Consider the following 16,643-nt stretch of genomic DNA (forward strand, 5'->3'; position numbering starts at 1 on the left):
CACCATACCCTACTAATTTTTAAATTTTTTGTAGAGACTGGGTCGCCCTATGCTGCCCAGGCTGGTCTCAAACTCCTGTCCTCAAGTGATTCTCCTACCTCGGCCTCCCAAAGTGCTGGGATCACGGGTGTGAGATACCATGTCTGGCCCAGACTTAGGAATTTTTCTGTTGTGTTTGAGACAAAGTCTCACTCTGTCACCCAGGCTGGAGTGCAGTGGCATGATCTTGGCTCACTACAACCTCTGCCTCCCGGGTTCAAGAGATTCTCCCGCCTCGGCCTCCCGAGTAGCTGGGATTACAGGCACCCGCCTTCATGCCTGGCTAATTTTTTTGTATTTCTGTAGAGATGGGGTTTCACCACGTTGGCCAGGCTGGTCTTGAACTCCTGACCTCAGGTGATCCACTCCACTTGACCTCCCAAAGTGCTGGGATTACAGGCGTGAGCCACCACACCACGGCCCAGAAGATCGTTCTGGCTGCAGTGTGGCGACCACATTGGATAGAAGGCAAGCAAAAACACGGAGGATGAGTCTGCACGGCTTAGGCATGAGATGAGGCATCCGGGACCAGGCTGTGGACAGTGGTGGGTGGGAGAGAATACGATGATTTAAGAGAACTGCAGCGGCAAAATCCAACAGGACCAGATGGTGGATTAAACATGGGGGTGGAGAGAGGATAGATGGTTTATGGAACAGAACTGAAAAATAACCGAGTGGGTTTTTCTTCTCTTTTGCATTGTTTTTAGTTTTACTTTTTGGGGCTAGGATGGGGTCTGACCACAGGTGCGCTTTTGATTGGGTGAACTAGCCGGGTTTACTGTGTCTTTTTTTTTTTTTTTGACACGAAATCTCGCTCTGTCACCCAGGCTGGAGTGCAGTGGCGTGATCTCGGCTCACTGCAAGCTCCGCCTCCTGGGTTCACGCCATTCTCCTGCCTCAGCCTCCCGAGTAGCTGGGACTAAACAGGCGCCCGCCACCATGCCCGGCTATTTTTTTTTTTTTTTTTTTTTAATTTTTAGTAGAGACGGGGTTTCACCGTGTTAGCCAGGATGATCTCAATCTCCTGACCTCGTGATCCGCCCGCCTCAGCCTCCCAAAGTGCTGGGATTACAGGCTTGAGCCACCGTGCCCGGCCGGTTTAGTGTGTCTCAATGGAGGACTCCCTTGCTGTGCACCTTGAATATGGCAGTGGCTGTACTACTGTACATGCTGTCAAAACTCATGAAACTCACAGGTGAACCACAGGAGCGCCTTGGGTGGGAAGAGCGGCTGGCACAAGCCCCGAGCAGCTTCGCCCTAGCCTGGTTTTGCTTGGGGACGTTGTTAATCACCTTGATGTTCCCCTTGGCACTGTGTCAGCCCGGAGATCCCCTCTCCTACTTAAACAGTCTTAGACAACTCATTTCCACAATTGTGCCTATGCTCTTTAACGCGGCTTTTCTTCTTCACACTCACACCCTCAGCCCACCAGCCTAAGCCCAGCAAGCACCTGCCTGAGGAGAAAGGCTTGCCACCTTCTTTCCTCTCTGTGGTTACAAAAGGAACATTCATTTCTCCTGCGTGGAGAAGGGCAATGAGCACAGGACCTGCAGTCGGGGACTCTAGGTCCATTCCCGTCCAGCCAGCTCCTGGCTATGCAACCCCGGGCAAGTCACCTCAATGACTCACCTGAACCGTGGGGACTGTGGCAGATGCCTCGCCACCGGTTACACGCAAACGAGAAGGCCAAAGCTCAATGCCAGCAATCAATATGTGGTGACGATTACCATTCTTAGCAGATAAAGCCCTGGGGCAAAGGTTGGGAAGCATAAGGCCCCGTCGCAGTTCTGTTCCTCTCTAGCGGCTGACCCTGGGTACCTCAACACACTTTTTGAATTGCGGCATCTATAAAACGGGGATAGTGATGGCGCATGCACTTTACAGAATTATTGTGAGGATCAAACTTAATTGGGTAGAAGTGTTTCGCCTCAAGCAACTTGAAATTACTGGCATCACTGTAGTCACAGGAAGAACAACAAACGAGAGGTTCCAGAATCCTTCTGCAAAGATCTTTCTCAGGCAGCCCTGTGCCCCACTCTCTTCCCAGTCCTGTGGGTTTCCCCAGCCTCCTCCCTTAGACCTGCTCTTCTTCCTCAACACGCAGACACTGACCTTGTTTTTGGTTAAAGACTGACACATGTTGTGAGGGACAGGGACTTTTTTTTTTTTTTTTTTTTTGAGACCGAGTCTTGCTCTGTAGCCCAGGCTGGAGTGCAGTGGCGCAATCTCGGCTCACTGCAACCTCTGCCTCCCGGGTTCAAACAATTCTGCCTCAGCCTCTCAAGTAGCTGGCATTAAAGGCACGCACCACCATGCCCAGCTAATTTTTGTATTTTTAGTAGAGATAGGGCTTATCACCATGTTGGCCAGGCTGGTCTTGAACTCCTGACCTTGTGAACTGCCCGCCTTGGCCTCCCAAAGTGCTGCAATTACAGGCATGAGCTACCGCGCCCGGCCTGGACAGGGACTTTTTAAGGGAAGAAGGGAGGCAAAGAGGTAGAGAAGAGAAACACTAAAAAGGGCGCTAAGAAAAAAACCACTCAACATGGTAAAGACACTTTGGAAAACTATTGGCAATTTCTTTTTTTTTTTTTGAGACAGAGCCTCACTCTATCACCAGACTGAAGTGCAGTGGTGTGATCTCGACTCACTGCAACCTCCATCTCCTGGGTTCAAGCGATTCTCCTGCCTCAGCCTCCCGAGTAGCTGGGACTACAGGTGTGCACCACCATGCCCAGATAATTTTTGTATTTTTAGTAGAGACATGGTTTCACTATGCTGGCCAGGATGGTCTCGATCTCGACCTCGTGATCAACCCGCCTCAGCCTCTCAAAGTGCTGGGATCACAGGTGTGAGCCACCGTCCCTGGCCAATTGGCAATTTCTTTTCTTTTCTTTTTTTTTTTGAGATGTAGTCTCACTCTGTCACCCAGGCTAGAGTGCAATGGTTCGATCTCTGCTCACTACAACCTCTGCCTCCCAGGTTCAAGCAATTTTCCTTTCTCAGCCTCCCCAGTAGCCAGCATTACAGGCATGCACTACCTCCTCCAGCTAATTTTTGTATTTTTAGTAGAGACAGGGTTTCACCATGTTGGCCAGGCTGGTCTTGAACTCCTGACCTCAAGTGATCCACCCGCCATGGCTCCCAAAGTGCTGGGATTACAGGCATGAGCCACCGTGCCCAGCCAACTATTGGCAATTTCTTAAAAGTGAAGTGTACACTCGCCACACGACCCAGCAGCCCCAATCTGGAGTGTATTTACCCAAGAGAAACAACAACTCATGTCTATACAGGGAGAGCTCTGCTGTGCACCTTGAGTATGGTGGTGGCTGTATTACTGCACGTGTTGTCAAAACTCACGAAACTGTTCACTCACAACTGCTGAGCTTTATTTATTGAGTTATATACAGTCTACCTCAATAAAAGTGATCAGAAAAAATGCTGGTCATAAAAGGTAATGTTCGCTTTTGATATTTTCCATTATCTATATTGCAAGCATTGCCCCCCACCTCCACCAAGTCCCCTAGGATGGTGTATAGATTACACAGTGAAAAAAAGAAAGAAAGAAAAAAAACAGTTCTCTTTTCAGTGAGAAAGGGAATCTTCCGCTGAGACACAGAAAACCCAGCCAGTTCACTTAGTCGAGCAAGGATTCAGGGGCGGTTGACATCACAGCACATTTAAAACAATGGCAGCGAGGAGACGGATCGAGGAGGGGCTGGGGACGTGACTCTTCGGGGCCAGGGAAGAGAGGAAAGGCCTGCTCCAGGGCCAGCCTACAGACCTCCCTTCAAATTCACAAGGAAAAGAAAAGCCGGCTTTCTGCAGACAAGCCTTCCAGATGGCTTCTAGAGGATCTCACAGTAGAAACCCATTCATTAGTATTAAGTTTACGCAAATATAAACATTTCAGCTGAAAATCATTCCCATGGGGAACCACAGACTGAAGATCCTTTAAATCTGAAGGTCTGGGCACTTCATAGACCAAGAGCTGCAAGGACGTCACTCAGAGAAAGTCTGAGTGTGGGCAAGCTATAATCACAGGGTCACTCTGATCTGTGACCCCAAAGTCAACTCTGAAATCAGTTCTGCAAGGGTAACTGTTATGTATCTGTGATGAAAGTTTCTGTAACGGTATCCACCTAAGTACAGTTAGAAATGGTTTACACAGCTCTTAAAAAAAAAAAAAGTAGTTATCTTCTTATTGAAATGGTTCTTAGCTGGACGCAGTGGCTCATGCCTGTACTCCCAGCACTTTGGGAGGCCCGAGGCGGGACCATCACTTGAGGTCAGGAGTTCAAGACCAGACTGGCCAACATAGCAAAACCCCGTCTCTACTAAAAATACAAAAATTAGCTGGCATGGCAGTGTGCATCTGTAATCCCAGCCACTCAGGAGGCTGAGGCAGGAGCATCACTTGAACCTGGGAGGCAGAGGTTGCAGTGACCTGAGATTGAGCCACTGCACTCCAGCCTGGGTGACGGAGTGAGACCTTGTCTGAAAAAAACGGAAAAGAAAATGGTTCTTGTCAACTCACCAGGCCAGGTCAGATGCACGGCAACTCCAGGGCTCTAGATTGTGAATGAGGAGCACTCAGGGGGTATGGGTGCTCTTTACGACATCAGCCTCAGCCGCTCAAGCAAACAGGCAAAGACTTTGAAATGTGGGCAAATAATGCACAGATGTGGACTGTAGTGTCATTTATTATGATCATAAAAAAGAAGAAACATCTACATGTTCCCAGTCAGGGGTGTCGCTAAGGCAACTTCTTTTAAAAGATGAAATATTAGGTAGCCACTACAATGATGTAACTTGAGAGATTTTCATGACACTGGAACATAGTGATCCTAGGTGAAACATGGGAACACACAATGACATTAGCCATATGACCTCCGCTATATTTAAGAGAGTACCGGCTAAGACTTTCAGGAAATAAGCCCAAAGGTTAATTGCACTTCTCTCTAGGTCTCTTTTTATTTTTTTTGACGTTATCCAAAATTTTCTACGATGTGCAATGACCACTTTTATCACTGGAAGATGCTTCAAAACACTACAAAGTACATTTTTTAAAAAAAGTTAGGAACATATAATAAAAATAGGCTTAGTTTTCTTAAATAAACAAAATGAATTTACCATGAATCTATTTATGTTTTCAGCCGGGGCCTCAATTTTTCTCCAGGCTTACTACCTACGATGTAAAACATAAAACACATTTTATATTTCCTTTATTTATCTTTTTCACTGTCAAGAATATCCTTTTGTCTAGTATTGGAGCGCTTGGTAAAAAGGTCTCTGCATGGTGTGGAGTCTTCTACTATATTCCAGTTATTTATTTATTCCTTTATTTTTATTTTTATTTTTTTTATTTTTTTTATTTTTTTTTGAGACGGAGTCTTGCTCTGTCGCCCAGGCTGGAGTGCAGTGGCGCAGTCTCGGCTCACTGCAAGCTCCGCCTCCCGGGTTCACGCCATTCTCCTGCCTCAGCCTCTCCGAGTAGCTGGGACTACAGGCGCCCGCCACCGCGCCCGGCTTATTTTTTTTTTTATACATTTAGTAGAGACAGGGTTTCACCATGGTCTCGATCTCCTGACCTCGTGATCCGCCCGCCTCGGCCTCCCAAAGTGCTGGGATTACAAGCGTGAGCCACCGCGCCCGGCCCCTTTATTTTTATTTTTGAGACAGAGTCTCAGTCTGTTGCCTAGGCTGGAGTGCGGTGGCGTGATCATGGTTCACTGCAGCCTTAAGCTCCTGGGCTCAAGCCATCCTCCCGTCTCAGCCTCCTGAGTAGCTGGGACTAGAGGCCAGCGCCACCACACCCAGCTAATTTTTATTTTATTTTTTTACAGGTTGGGGAGGGGTCTCCCTATGTTGCCCAGGCTGGTCTCAAACTCCTGGGCTCAAGCGATCCTCCTACCTCAGCCTCTCCAGTAGCTGGGATTATAGGCACACGCCATCATGCTTGGCTAATTTTGTTTTGTTTTTGGTAGAGACAAGTCTCACTATGTTGCCCAGGCTGGTCTCAAACTCCTGGGCTCAACTGATTCTCCCACCTCAGCCTCCCAAAGTGCTGGGATTACAGACGTGAGCCACTGTGCCCAGGCCTATATTCAATTTATATTCCAAAGGGCCCATGCTCAGTCACAAAAAGTCTTTCTCAGTTCTTCCCTCATCTTCCTTATCCTTCTCTTGAGGTTTGGCCCTCCAGACTGAACTGAACAGAAAATATCTCGATGGTGCCAAGGACTCTGCTGGCCTCTTTTCTCCTGAAACTGTTTGAAGCTAATGCTTACAAGAAGCAACCTATAATTAAGCTTTTATTCCTGTTTTGGTTTACAGAGTTAGAAGATCATAGAACATTAGGGTCTGAAGGGACTTTAGCAGTAATCGAGTCCAATTTTGGTCATTTTAAAGATGTGGCTGCGTCACTGAAAGTAGATTTAAACAATGAGTCCCTAAATGCACTGTCTCCTTCCCATGAGTCCACACCACACCACACCAGGGTAGGAGGCACTGAAATGAAAGCAATGCCGAGAAACTAGGAAGTGATGCTCCTGGCTGACACTTGCCAGGCCCTGATGATACGAGGTCCAACTCTGGGCACTGAGGTTCCCTGGGTTCCTGGCTTAAGCTGGGGGTGGGCAGGGAGAGACATGGGAAGGAGGGCGGCTAATAAAGAGAATGGACTCACAAGAATGCTGCCGGGCCCTCACTCTTCAAAATTGTCAAGATCAGATGACATCTTCTGGTCCTGTCCAACTCTATTATTCTACATCAATCAGGGACCACAGGGCCAGGAAGAGGCCGTTTAGCCTGGAACTGTGAGCCACAGGATTGTCCTGTAGGGAGGGGTGGAAAATTCTGACCCTGTCTTGAGCAGTGCAGTCAATGGCCTTCGTGGACTTATGGAACATGAACAGACTTACTTTGGCGTTTGGCTCTCTAGCTAAGATTCCTGCTTCGGACCCTGAGGGTTCAGCCTTCCCTGCCCTTTTTCCTTCCAGGTCTCGTTCCTGCTCTGTTCACGCTCCATCCACATTCTTCTCATTCCCACAGGGAAGTTTCTTCCCAGCCGTAAAGCTTCTGTGATATTTAGATGTTTTCCACACAGCCTCTTACTCTCTGGGAAGGCATTGCATAAATCTACAATAAATAAATCTAAGTGCATATATTTTTAAAGGAAAAGGAAATAAACAGCAAAAAATAATTAAAATGAGAAAAAGTTAGAGGAGTTAGGATGATTTGGCCTGAAGAAGAAAAGATTTCGAAGGTACGACATGACTTACATGGAAAATATTTTTTTAGTGGAAAGGCTGCCTCAGGATATATAAGTGCCATCCTTGGTGACATTCAAATGGAATCTGAATGACCGTATGACAGGTAATTGTAAGATTTTGTTATTTTCCTCTTACATTTACAATTCAATGAGTCCATGAAAAAGTTATTATTAGGAAATATATCAGCCTCTCTTTATCTAATTTGAGGACACAGCACAAGGAAACAGGCTTTCATGTAAGAAAAAAGACTGTTATTTAGGCTGGGCGAGGTGGTTAATGCCTGCAATCCCAGCAGTTTGGACACAGCACAAGGAAACAGTCTTTCATGTAAGAAAAAAGACTATTATTTAGGCTGGGCGAGGTGGTTCATCCCTGCAATCCCGTCAAGGTGGGCGGATCACTTGAGCCCAGGAGTTTGAGACCAGCCTAGGCATCATGGCAAAACCCCATCCCTACTAAAAATACAAAAATTACCCAGCTACCCTGGAGGCTGAGGTGGGAAGATCACCTGAGCCTGGGAGGTCAAGGCTACAGTGAGACTGGAGTGTTACCACTGCACTCCAGCCTATACAACAGAGTAGGACCCTGTCTTAAAAAAAAACAAAACTGTATTTGGCCGGGCACAGTGGCTCATGCCTGTAATCCCAGCACTTTGGGAGGCCAAGGCAGGTGGATCACCTGAGGTCAGGGGTTTCAGACCAGCCTGGCCAACATGGTGAAAACCTCTCTACATGGTGAAAATCCGTCTCTACTAAAAATACAAAAAATTAGCCAGGCGTGGTGGCAGGTCCCTGTAATCCCAGCTACTCAGGGGGCTGAGGCAGGAGAATCGCTTGAACCCGGGAGGCAGAGGTTGCAGTGAACCGAGATTGTGCCATTGCACTCCAGCCTGGGCAACAAGAGCAAAACTCAGTCTCCTGGAAAAAAAAAAAAAAAAAAAACACTGGGCCGGGCGCGGTGGCTCACGCCTGTAATCCCAGCACTTTGGGAGGCCAAGGTGGGTGGATCACTTGAGGTCAGGAGTTCGAGACCACCCTGGCCAACATGGTGAGACTCCGTCTCTACTAAAAATACAAAAATTAGCTGGGCATGGTGGTGGGTGCCTATAATCCCAGCTACCAGGGAGACTGAGGCAGAGGCATTGGTTGAACCCAGGAGGCAGAGGTTGCAGTAAGGCGAGATCGTGCCATTGCACTCCAACCTGGGTGACAGGAGCAAAACTCCGTCTTAAAAACAAACAAACAAACAAACTGTATTTGGATAGGGGAAACACATTTATAACGGAATAGGTTGCAGCCCACCGAAGTGAGCTCCCACTGGAAATGTTGACTCCCCAGCAGTAGAGACTTTTAAAGTAGATCACCGCCTTGCTGGAGAGTCTGAGGCACACTACTGTCTGGAAGCAAGGGACGAGAATAGCCAAGCTTTATGAATTTATTTCCACTCTCTAACATAGAAAAGACTCTTCAACATTTTCTCCTTTCTTCCTTTCTGTATGCACTATAGATGGATTCCCCGCCCTCCCAGATATTCTAGGTATTTTCTTCACTCATAACCAAAAATAGGTAGATATTCGTGAGCAAATCGCTTAACATATGAAACTTCTATCAAATGACAAACCTAGGATCACTTGTTCCAATTCTGTGCCCTGAAATGTTGGACTGTTTGGCTAAGTTCCAAGGGCTATATTAGGAAAATACTTTCCCTTCAGAGACAGTTTAAAATGGAACCATGTATGAAAATAGATATGGCTCTTACATGTTTATTTGCTAACTTTGTTTTGATTCTATTGGCGATTCAATAAAAATATGGATGGTACTTATAAAACTTTTTGTTCCTGGTACAACTGCATATTCTTTCCATTAATGCAACATTAATATAAACAGAGGAGCTGACAAATGAAACTATCTTAACTCCTTTCCATGCTCAACTTACAGCCCCATATTTCTTGTTATCATTCCAGAGATTCTTAAGCAATTGTTCCTACCCAGCAGAAAAAGCAACAGAGGACAAATGATTATTAAGTTGATCTAGGCAGCCTCTTCCTCTTTGCCATGTGGGGGAATCTGTTCAAGTCTCTGAAGTGCTTCATCAGAAATCTGAAAACCTGATTCCACTCCACTAATAACTTGCTAAATTGGCAGTATAAACAGGCTAAACAAGACAATATAGTCCCAAGCGCGTTCATTTGATTGGTAAGTCAGATAGAAATTTAGCAGTTCCTCTCATCTTCTATGAAGACTGACAGTGAAATCTTTTTACTAAATTAAGAAACCATGAGCACTGGCTTGATATTATTAATACCTTCACAAAACCATGGGATGGCAGTAAAAAACACAAAAGAGAAAAGACATTCTATAAGATTTCTTTGAAAACTATTTCCTCACTCTGAGAATGCTTATGGCTCTTAATTCCCTATGCATGATAAAGATCATCTTTCTTGCACTTTGTGCTTTCAAACCTATCTTCAAGCTTTGCAGGAGAGGCCATGGGGGCAGAATGGGGTGCAGCCCCACAGTGTCCCCTGACAGATCCAGTGTGCAGTCTGATGAAGTGTGGGTGGGTGTGCTCTATGGCTGGCAGCCACCATGATCCAAGAGAGCCTGACTTGGGAGGGCAGCCAGGCAGCTAAAGGCTGCTCCCATATCATGCGGGAGCGCCTGGGCCTGGCCTTCCAGACCCCGAGGGCATCCAGCCAGCCGGGTGTTCTGCTTGCTGGTCTACACGCAGCCACTGAGCACCTCGGCCATGCAGCTGGCCCTGAGACAGCAGCAGCACAAAAAGGCCTCCAGGCCAAGACATGGAACAGGGCACACGACTAAGCACAAGGCCTGCATTTGGACCAAAGGGCACCCTGGCAAACCTAAGCCCAGAGTGAGCCCTCGAAACTGCGGGAGGGAGGTGCTAACAGCCCAGCCTCCAGCCCACCTTTCCTCCTTCCCAGAGGTCAGGACAATCACAGCCCTTCCCTTCTCCCACCCACTGTGCCTGTAAAGGGGGGCTGAGATGACCAGGCATCAGAGTCATTCATTTATTTCCTCACCGCTTCTCTCACTGCATGGAATGTTCAGGGAGGTCAGCTGATTTCCCTGGGTACACTCATGGGGTGATGGACACAATGCGTACAAATAAAAGACCCAGAAAGCACCCCCTCCAAAAAAGGGGAGCTTGTTAAGCTCCCCGTACCTGCATTTTTCCTGTAGAAAACTTGGGGCTAGGCCGAATGCGGTGGTTCATGCCTGTAATTCAAGCACTTTGGGAGGTCAAGGCGAGTGAATCGCCTGAGGTCAGGAGTTTGAGACCAGCCTGGCCAACATGGTGAAACCTCATCTCTACTAAAAATAAAAAAATTAGCCGGTGTAGTGGCGGGGGCCTGTAATCCCAGCTACTCAGAAGGCTGAGGCAGGAGAATCGCTTGAACCCAGGAAGCAGAGGTTGCAGTGAGCCGAGACCGTGTTATTGCATTCCAGCCTGGGCGACAAGAACAAAACTCCGTCTCAAAAAAAAAAAAAAAAAAAGCCAGATGCGGTGGCTCACACCTGTAATCCCAGCTCTTTGGGAGGCTGAGGCAGGCGGATCACAAGGTCAAGAGATCAAGACCATCCTGCCCAACATGGTAAAACCCCATCTCTACTAAAAATACAAAAATTGGCTGGGCATGGTGGCACATGCCTGTAATCCCAGCTACTCGAGAGGCTGAGGCAGGAGAATCATTTGAACCCGGGAGGCGGAGCTTGCAGTGAGCCGAGATCGCGCTGCTGCACTCCACCCTGGTGACAGAGCGAGACTCCGTCTCAAAAAAAAAAAAAAGAAAACTTGGGGCTAGAGAGATTGTTTCAAGGTCAGCATAGAGCTTTCTTATAAACTGGAGGGCAACCAGATAGAAGCTGCTCTTTCATATTTTAAATTAGTTAAAAAAGAAAAACAAATATGTAATTATATCATCTTTTATCATTAACTACTTATCTTTAGCAGAGCTGTGTGTGTGTGTGTGTGTGTGTGTGTGGACTCAAATCACTGCCTAGTGTCACTTCCTTTCAGCCTAAAGAATCTCCTTTAGTATTTTTTTATTTAATTTTTTTTGACACCCAGGTTGAAGTGCAGTGGCATGATCATGGCTCACTGCAGCCTTGATCCTCCTGCCTCAGCCTCCCAACTAGCTGGAACTACAGGTGTGCGCCACTGAGCCTGGCTAGCTTTTTTGGTAGAGATGGAGTTTTACTATGTTGCCCAGGCTGGCCTAGAACTCCTGGGCTCAAGTGATCCTCTGGCCTCAGCCTCCCGCAATACTGGGATTCCAGGCGTGAGCTGCTGCATCTGCCTTCCTCTAGTGAGGTAGTTCTGCTAGCAATGGATGGAATCTCTGTTATTTATGTAGCAGTGTTTTTATTTTGTCTTCACTTTTCAAAGACAGCTTTGCTAGATGAAGGATTTTTTCGGCACTTTAATATGCCATCCGCTGCCTCCCAGACTCACTGCCTCTGATGGAAGTCAGCTGTCCATCTTACTTGAGTTCCACTGGACTTGACAGTCACTTCTCTCTTGCGGGTTCCAAGAGTTTCTCTTTGTCTCTTAAACTTCTTGACTGCGGTATGTCTGTGTTTATCCTAACTGAATTTGGCTAAGCTGTCTGGATGTGTACATTAGTGTTCTTTATCAAACTTGGGAAGTTAAAATAAATTACTACAGATTATTTTTATTTTTTATTTTTTTGAGACAGAGTCTCGCTCTGTTGCCCAGGCTGGAATGCAATGGTGTGATCTCAGCCCACCACAACCTCCACCTCCTGGGTTCAAGCGATTCTCCTGTCTCAGCCTCCCAGGTAGCTGGGATTACAGACATGTGCCACAATGCCTGGCTAATTTTTGTATTTCTGTAGAAGCATGGTTTCACTATGTTGGCCAGGCTGGTCTGGAACTCCTGACCTCAAGTGATCCACCCACCTTGGCCTCCCAAAGTGTTGGGATTACAGGTGTGAGCCACCACGCTCGGCCATGACTTTTTTTTTTTTTGAGACGGAGTTTCAAAAAAAGATCGCAGTGGTGCGATCTTGGCTCACTGCAAGCTCCGCCTCCCGGGTTCACGCCATTCTCCTGCCTCAGCCTCCCAAGCAGCTGGGACTACAGGTGCCCGCGACCACACCTGGCTAATTTTTTGTGTTTTTAGTAGAGACGGGGTTTCACCCTGTTAGCCAGGATGGTCTTGATCTCCTGACCTCGTGATCCGCCCGCCTCAGCCTCCCAAAGTGCTGGGATTACAGGCGTGAGCCACTGCGCCTGGCCATAACACTGCTATTAAAATGGGTACACAAATATCTCTCCAAGACCACACTTTCAGTCCTTTTGGAATATATACCCAGAAGTGGGATTGCTAGATGTGGTAATTCTAAGTTTCTGAGGAACTGTCATACTGTTTTTGACAGCAGCCTCACCATTTAGTATTCTCACCAATAGTGCACAAGGGTTCCTATTTCTCATTACCCTCATCAACACCTGTTATCTTCTGTTGGTTTTATATTTTTATATGATAGCCATCCCAATGGGTGGAGGTGGTAGCTCATTGTGGTATAATTTTTCATTTCCTGAATAATTTGTGATATTGGGCATCTTTTTATATGCTTGTTGGCCATGTGTATTGTCTTCTTTGGGGAAATGTCTATTAAAGTCCTGTGCCCATTTAAAAAATCAGGTCATTTGCTTTTTGTTTTTGAGTTATAGGAGTTCTTTTTTTTTTTTTTTTTTTTTTGAGATGGAGTCTTGCTCTGTCTCCCAGGCTGGAATGCAATGGTGCAGTCTCGGCTCACTGCAACCTCCGCCTCCTAGGTTCAAGCGATTCTCCTGCCTCAGCCTCCCCAGTAGCTGGGATTACAGATGCCTGCTACCACGCCCAGCTAACTTTGTATTTTTAGTAGAGACAGGGTTTTGCCATGTTGGCCAGGCTGGTCTCGAACTCCTGACCTCAGGTGATCCACCCACTTCGGCCTCCCAAAGTGCTGGGATTACAGGCATGAGCCACTGCGCTTGGCCAGGTTCTTTTTTTATTTTATAATTTCTATCTCTTCATGAATATTCTCTATTTGATGAGTCTGCCAGCGTACCTTCTTTCCATTATTTAAACACGGTTTCCTTTAGTCTCTGAACGTATGTGTAATAGCTTCTCTGAAGACTGTCTGCTGAGTTCAGTATCTGGGCCCCCTCAAAAGCAGTCTCCACTGTCTGACCCCCACCCCGCCCCATGTGTGTTTCACACGAGCTAGTTTCTTTACATGTCTTATAATTTTTCATTGAAAACTGGATCTTTTAAATAATAAACCGTAACAATTCTGCTCACTGATACTCCCGCTTCCCAGAAGCCTGCAGCTGTCACTTAATTGTGTGGGTACTTGGTTGAACTATTAATGATTCTCTGAAGTCTACTCCCCTACAGTGTACAGCTGCCAGCCCCGCTCAGATTTTCCCCTTGTTTTTATATTTTAGTCTAACTTGCTAGGGATCACTTGTGGGACAGCACAAGCCACTTAGTGGCCAGAGGTTGTGCTTAAGCCCCCGTAGCCTGCGAAGTTTCACCCTTGACGATGGCTGTGTGTGGCTCGAAGACTCCTTCCACAGTTCAGGGAGTAAGGGTTGAAGGCAGGGTCTGAATAAAGGGGCAGCTCAAGAGTGGCCTTGGGGGAGTTGGAGTTATTCTGTTTCTGTTTGTGGTGGTGGTCACAAAAATCTGTGCATGTGTACAAACTCACAAAACTGTATACCAGAAAAAGCAAATTTTACCATATGCAAATAAAAAAATAACCAGGATTTGCTGTTAGAAAAATATACTTTTATATCTGTATTGGTCTTACAAAGCTGGATTCAATCTGATTGCTTGAGTTCTTAGAAGTTCACTGCTTACTAGTTAGTGGGGAGATAGAAAATAAAAGCTTTCTTATACCATTGGTCACTGAGGATAATTTCTTCTCAGAATACAATAAAAATATAAACTTAAAAAAATTATCATTATAATAGTTAATAGTATGATACTGTCAGGCTTTTATATCTGACCAGGAGACATTTCTTCTGGATGAGGCTTTTGAGTCTTTTCAAATAAAAACTCTGGATTTTGGCTGGGTGTGGTGGCTCACGCCTGTAATCCCAACACTTTGAGAGGCCAAGGCGGGTGGGTCACTTGAGGCCAGGAGTTCAAGACCAGCCTGGCCAAAATGGTAAACCCTGTCTCTACTGAAAATACAAAAATTAGCCAGGCATGGTGGCATGCACCTGTAATCCCACCTTCTCAGGAGGCTGAGGCGGGAGAATTGTTTGAACCCAGGAGGTGGAGGTTGCAGTGAGCCAAGATCCTGCCACTGCACTCCACCCTGAGAGACAAGTAAGACTCCGTTTCAAAAACAAAAACAAAAAACCCCCAAACTCTGGATTTATTTAATTGTTGCTGACATGCCTCACAGGCCTGAAGACACTATGACTTAAAGATGAGGTGGAAACCAAACAAATGTAAACAAAAGCAGAGATGGCAAAAATCAGGCCCGAGAGGAGGTGCGTTGCCGGGCACGCTGCCTTCTAAGTCCCTAGGGACACTTAACCGCACAGCAGCGGAGGCAGAAAGTCAGTGATTCCCTCTTCCTGTGACAGCTGCCACTTTAATTTCAAGTCAGGTCTAAGGCAATCACTCTTTTAAAAACCTTTATAACAGATGAGCTCTTTTATAACTCCTAACACCTATGTTAACTACATTCATCTCTCTTACTTTTGCTTTTAGTTTTCAGAGTAAAGATAAAAACAAACAAGCAAACAAAACAACAACAACAACAACAAAAAAGACAGAGGAAAATAAATGCAATTCAAGTTTTTACGCTGAGATCCACTCTCTTCTTCCTCTTATAAAAGTCACCCTCTTTCAGGCCGGTGTGGTGGCTCATGCCTATAATCCCAGCACTTTGGGAGGCCGAGGCAGGCAGATCACCTGAGGTCAGGGGTTAGAGACCAGCCTGGCCAACATGGCAAAACCCTGTCTCTATCAAAAATACAAAAATTGCCCAGGCACGGTGACTCACGCCTGTAATCCTAGAACTTTGGGAGGCTGAGGTGGGCGGATCACGAGGTCAGGAGTTCAAGACCAGCCTGGCCAACAGTGAAACCCCGTTTCTAATAAAAAAAAATTTGCTGGGCATGGTGGCACATGCCTGTAATCCCAGGTACTCAGGAGGCTAAGGCAGGAGAATCGCTTAAACCAGGGAGGTGTAGATTGCAGTGAGCCAAGATCACGCCACTGCACTGCAGCTTGGGCAACAGAGTGAGACTTCGTCTACAAAAAAAAAAAAAAAAAAAAAAATTAGCTGGGCATGGTGGTGGGCACCTGTAATCCCACCTACTTGTGAGGCTGAGGCAAGAGAATCGCTTGAACGTGGAAGGCAGAGGTTGCAGTGAGCCGAGACTGCGCCACTGCACTCCAGCCTGGGTGACAGAGTGAGGCTCCATCTCAAAAAAAAAAAAAAAAAAAAAGTCATTCTATTTCTCTTGATGACCACCAGTTTTCCTGCCTTGTCCAACATAGTCTACAGTCTCAGAAAACCCTTTTTATCTGCTCTATCCCTTCTAAGGAAGTAAAAAGACATTTTCTTTCTTCTTTTAAGGCATTCAACTTGCCAAGTAACCAAATTTTAACACCTACTATTCCATCTTGACGTGGCATTATGCACATCTATACTCACATGGTGTGCAGGAGAGCTTTGGGACTCAACTCAGTTGGAACTACTTGGCAGCCAGGACATGCTGATGTCCTGGGAATTGTCCCCCCACAATCTCACTGGGAACAGTACTCGATTCATTGAATATCTGACTATTGAGTGAAGGTGTTCACCCACACCTCTTTCTTCCCCCCAAAGAAAATGAAGATGCACTGGGCTGGGCGCGGTGGCTCACGCCTGTAATCCCAGCACTTTGGGAGGCCGAGGCGGGCGGATCATGAGGTCAGGAGTTAGAGACCAGCCTGGCCAACATGGTGAAACTCTGTCTCTTCTAAAGATACAAAAAATTAGCTGGGCGTGGTAGTGGGCACCTGTAATCCCAGCTACACAGCAGGCTGAGGCAAGAGAATTGCTTGAACCCAGGAGGCAGAGGTTGCAGTGAGCTGAGATCGTGCCATTGCACTCCAGCCTGGGCAACAGAGCGAGACTGTCTCAAAAAAAAAAAGAAAACGAAGATCCACCCACGCAAGGCGTGTCTTCACTTCCTAAGGAAGTAATACTGCAGAGAGGAATGTCATGACTACTCCTCTCGTATAATTGCAGTAGAAAGACACGAGATGATGAAGAAAGGAAGGTGAGCATAAAAA

General features: G+C 46.5%; 1 protein-coding gene across 7 annotated transcripts in view; it reads right to left on the minus strand.

Annotated features, from left to right (window-relative positions):
* Nucleotides 1–16,643, minus strand: part of SLC20A2 (solute carrier family 20 member 2) — a 128,826-nt gene that overhangs the window by 62,635 nt on the left and 49,548 nt on the right. The window contains exons 1-2 of one of the 7 annotated variants that reach the window (XM_055296085.2): nucleotides 6,963–8,247; nucleotides 5,173–5,227 (exon numbers count right to left, since the gene is read on the minus strand). The exons of 5 other annotated variants lie outside the window; for them this stretch is intronic. The gene's annotated coding sequence lies outside the window, so the exon portion shown is untranslated. Of the gene's footprint in view, nucleotides 1–5,172; nucleotides 5,228–6,962; nucleotides 8,248–16,643 lie in introns of those variants that run through there. One more of the 7 variants, XM_055296088.2, reaches the window with a different exon arrangement.

The sequence above is a fragment of the Symphalangus syndactylus genome, chromosome 10, assembly GCF_028878055.3.
Source record: "Symphalangus syndactylus isolate Jambi chromosome 10, NHGRI_mSymSyn1-v2.1_pri, whole genome shotgun sequence".
NCBI classification, from domain to species: Eukaryota; Metazoa; Chordata; class Mammalia; order Primates; family Hylobatidae; genus Symphalangus; species Symphalangus syndactylus.